The 5,041-nt window shown below is 42.7% G+C and overlaps 1 non-coding gene across 1 annotated transcript; it reads right to left on the bottom strand.

Annotated features, from left to right (window-relative positions):
- Nucleotides 1-3,667: 3,667 nt before the first annotated feature.
- TRNAC-ACA lies at nt 3,668-3,739 on the bottom strand. Its single transcript has one exon. It is a non-coding gene; the product is annotated as a tRNA-Cys (tRNA).
- Between the last annotated feature and the right edge of the window lie 1,302 nt (nt 3,740-5,041).

A 5,041-nucleotide genomic window follows, 5' to 3' on the forward strand; every position in this document is an offset into this window, starting at 1 on the left:
TTTTATTGCTAAAAGAGAACATATCTGTCCTTGCCCAGAAATGCAAAGTCGCCGAGCATCATATAGTCATACTCTTTGCAAGACTGGAAATCTGAATTCTCTACCTCAGACAAATGTTGGTGGGAGCAAGAAAGGGAGGTGGGGAAATAGTATGTGGTAGTATGAAGACCCAGGAGAATCCAGAGAATATACAAACACTTCCTGCTGTGTATTTCACTGAAGTACCTGTGCCTTACCTCTTACTGTTATAGTCTATTGTTTCAAGGTGCCCTGAGGCATAGTTCATGGCATCTGGTCCCATCACTTCATGGCAAATAGATGGGGAAACAGTGGAAACAGTGTCAGACTTCATTTTGGGGGGCTCCAAAATCACTGCAGATGGTGATTGCAGCCATGAAATTAAAAGACGCTTACTCCTTGGAAGGAAAGTTATGACCAACCTAGACAGCATATTAAAAAGCAGAGACATTACTAGGTCAACAAAGGTCTGTCTAGTCAAGGCTATGTTTTTTCCAGTGGTCATGTATGGATGTGAGAGTTGGACTGTGAAGAAAGCTGAGCGCCAAAGAATTGATGCTTTTGAACTGTGGTGTTGGAGAAGACTCTTGGGAGTCCCTTGAACTGCAAGGAGATCCAACCAGTCCATTCTAAAGGAAATCAGTCCTGGATGTTCATTGGAAGGACTGATGCTAAAGCTGAAACTCCAATACTTTGGCCACCTCACGCGAAGAGTTGACTCATTGGGAAAGACTCTGATGCTGGGAGGGATTGGGGGCAAGAGGAGAAGGGGATGACCAAGGATGAGATGGCTGGATGGCATCACCGACTCGATGGAAATGAGTTTGAGTGAACTCCAGGAGTTGGTGATAGACAGGGAGGCCTGGCATGCTGGAATTCATGGGGTTGCAAAGAGTCAGACACGACTGAACGACTGAACTGAACTGAACTGAGGCATAGTTAAAATAGAAGCAGTTTTTTGAGAGCAAGATGGATGATAAAGATCCAGGCATATTCCTAAGACACAGAAACTATGAAACAGGGTACATGTTCAGAGACCAAGATTCAGTAAGATATATGGTTGTGTTTATTAACAAGCTGGCCAGTTGCTGATTGAGTTTTTAAGGGAATTGTACTGCCAGAGAAACCCTAATCCTACAACTTCTCAACCCTAAAAAACCCCTAAAATTGCAAATCTGCATCCAGAGCCTATGCAGTTAGATTTAACAGATACAGGGCCATTCTCCAAAGAGGAATCGTGTGACACTGGGCCCTGGAGCAGAACCTGGAGTCAGCCAGGATGGCCATCCACTGTCTTACTGCACTGCAAGCAGGGATTCTTGCTAATTCTGTCCACCTGCGTGAGATCTGTTGTGATCTAGTAATCTTTGATATTGTCTTAATTTCTCTCCTTTTCCAACTGGGAATTTGAATTACAAATATTTTCTTTCCCCCTCCATATTGCATGCTATTTTTTTGAGGGAGACTGCTTTAATATATCACTTAGTAATGTATGATAAATCCTACATCTGGCCCTGCCCTAAAAGAATGCTTGTCAGTTGGACAACTTCAGTTTACAACTAGGTGCAGGACTTAGGGGTAACTGAATATATCTCTTGGCAGAGGAATGCCCTGTCTTTCCTATTGTATATGGAGCAGTTGACATCATGTGGGGAGAGGTGTATATGTGAAATGATCTGTGCACCAAGAATGAGGTTTTGTCTATGCAGTATCATTCTTCACTCTTTCTTTTGGGTAATTCTCTTTATCTTGTTTTATGGGGATTCTGTTCAACCTATGTGGTTCAAGAGGGACTGATTCCTCTTCCCCCAGCCCTTGGTCCCAAGAGATAGATGTTTGACTTAAAACTGATGGACCAGGATCCTCTAAGCTCACAACTACAGTTACTGGCACACAGATGAGTGGGAGACAGTTCAATCAAGCTTCCCAGGGCTTTGGAACCTCTGGGTCCAGCTAAACCTGAACAACTCTGGGGGGTTCTTCAATTAGTCCACTCTTAAAAACCAAAATAATTTGAGTTAGGTGTTATGACTTGCAACTAAAAGATTTATGGCTAGTCTTCAGCTTCTTATATAGGAAATATTTCCTAACATTCAGACTTAGCCAAGAATGGAAAAGACTATTTTGAGTTCCCTTTCCCTGGAGGTTATCCAGTAAGTGGATGGTAACCACATCTACGAAATGCATTCAGTCACTACTCGAAGAGAGACAACTTAGAATCTCATCCAGGACTGTATTCAGCTCTCAGTCCATAAGCTCTAAATGATGTGTTGGTCTATCAAGGCTCGATGTGACTTCTCTTAATGCTGAGATGTATTCCCAAGGGTTAGTGAAAGAGAAAGATGGTTGGGGATGGTTCTCGGGTAGATAGTCAATCCCATGTGCCTTACCACTAAGCAGAGATTTTTGCTGAGTATCTCATACATTCTCCAAGATCTCATTCAAATCTGATATGCCCTTATCCTATGAAATAAAAATAGGAGAAAATCAACTTCAAAAAAATGCTTTTCCTAGTCTATTTTGTTTAAATTATATCCTCTTATCTATCCATTTCTAGTGTTAGTAGGTAGTTGCTCAACCCCCCTTTCTCATTAGGCATTAATTTAATTTACCATCACTTTGTAAGTGGGAAATGAGTGTTGAAATTTCTCAAGCCTGTATAACTTCATAGAGCTTATCTAATTTTGATGAGGATTACTGCCATAGAGTACAGATTTTTGTTGTGAGGCATCTGTATAAAAGACATTGAAATTCTTGGAGCAACTTAGATTGCAAGAGGTTGAACATTTCCTTCTGTTACTGTTTTAAAAAATAATAGTCATAGTGCCTGTGGCTTGCGAAGTTTTATGGGAAGCCATGAAGAGAAGCTGTTGTATGAAAGGATGCTTATTAAAATCCTACATACATTATGTATGAATCTGCACTTTTTTTGACCTCCTCTCTTGGAACTATCCCAATCCAGATTACACCAGGCTGAGCTGTAAAACTCAGAGAAAACTGAAAGTCTCTTTAATTGGGGCATTAGGAAGTTTCAAAACAGCAGTTCAAGAAAGCCTCTCAAGGATTTAAGTTTATCAAAATATAAGCCAAGTTCTTGTGTGAATGTCATGTTCTACCCTGAGAAAGATAGTTCCAGTCAACACTGGGCACAGCAGGCTGGCAGCTGGTCAAAAACAGGCATTGCAAGCCTTATAATTGGGGACGTAGTAAGTGCGTGACAGAGGGTTCTGCTTTTATATTTACAAACTAGAGATTCTCCACTTCTCAGCCTTAGCAGACATAAATGAATAGGTGTTTAGTGTAAAGGGAAGATAGAAGCAACACGGAAAGAGCAGATGCTTTTTTCAGGCACATTTAAAATGCTCAGAACCAGCTGGTATGGAATTCTGGAAGGAACCTTAATCTTTTGATCTGGGGAAAGGCATCTTTGCAGCTTGAAAGGCAGAGGAACAAAAGGGGCTGCACATCTCCTCTAAGAGCTGGAAGCTCCCATTTGGTGAGAAGGTGAAGGTGAAGGTGAAGGTGAAATCGCTCAGTCGTATCCAACTCTTTGCGACCCCATGGACTGTAGTCTACCAGGCTCCTCCATCCATGGGATTTTCCAGGCAAGAATACTGGAGTGGGTTGCCATTTCCCTCTTCAGGAGATTTTCCCGACCCAGGGATTGAACCTGGGTCTCCTGCATTGTAAGCAGACGCTTTACCATCTGAGCCACCAGGGAAGTCAGGGCATGAGGAGGGCACGGTTGAAATCAGGCATGCAAAAATAAATGACTGAACCACCCACCTCTTCTCCTACTCAACTGTCTGAGCTAGGAGTTCAGGAGTGCTGACACCCTGACTCTCAGGAAACAACTCAGAGGGGATGCAGCTATGGTGAGGGTTAGTGGTGGTAGGAGAGGAAGGGCAGTGAAGGGGACAAGACTTGTACATAAATATGCCCTATGCATGCGTGCTAAGTCATTTCAGCCATGCCTGACTCAGTATGACCCTATGGACTGTAGCCCACCAGGCTCCTCTGTCCATGGGATTCCCCAGGCAAGCATACTGGAGCGGAGTGCCATGCCCTCCTTCAGGGGATCTTCCTGACCCAGGGATCGAACCTGTGTCTCTTATGTCTCCTGAATTGGCAAGCGGGTTTTTTCCCACGAGCATCACGTGGGAAGCTGCACACATGGGCAATAGGAAAACTTTTCTTGGAAACTTGAATAATACATATGAGTCAAAGGCAAGTACCAAGTCTCTGAAAACACCACTTAGGAACATGCATTTTGGCTTTTCTGTAGATCCCGAAGTATGTTTGACCCATTTTCTAGTATCATTATCTGCTCTGTAACCGCTATCTGTTTAAACTTTTCGGTATAGCTTATATCTTGTCGTAGGCATGAGCATAGCAAAACAACTCTTGGAGACATTCATTCCATCTTTTTACCTTTTTTCCTTAAGCATGACTGAAAATGCCAACTCTTCATTGTGATAAGTAGTTGGGACAGAAATTAATAAACCCAGTTCTGCCTTGAAGGAATTTAGGGGTCTGGTTAAAAATTAGTGACTGACACTTGTGGTTTACCTTCTCTCCTTCCCCAGACCACAAAACATCATAGTAAAGGAATATAAAGATGTGGTAATCCATAAGAGCAAAAAGAATAGCAGAGATGATGACAAGAGAGCAAATTTTTGGACAAAAATTGCAGATAGAAGAGAAATGCACATTGAGAGGAACGGAAGATGGTAACAGCCCAAAGCTCTCCTGACGGGGATATAGAATGCAGTGAGAGATTCGCCAGCAGGTTCCATAACTGACATCATAAAAAGATGTCCTTTTCATCATAGGGGACTGGAATGCAAAAGTAGGAAGTCAAGAGATACCTGGAGTAACAGGCAAGTTTGGCCTTGGAGTACAGAATGAAGCGGGGCAAAGGCTAACAGTTTTGCCAAGAGAACGCACTGGTCATAGCAAACACCCTCTTCCAACAACACAAGAGAAGACTCTACACATGGACATCACCAGATGGTCAACACTG

This window comes from Oryx dammah, unplaced genomic scaffold (assembly GCF_014754425.2).
Source record: "Oryx dammah isolate SB20612 unplaced genomic scaffold, SCBI_Odam_1.1 HiC_scaffold_17, whole genome shotgun sequence".
Taxonomy (NCBI): Eukaryota; Metazoa; Chordata; class Mammalia; order Artiodactyla; family Bovidae; genus Oryx; species Oryx dammah.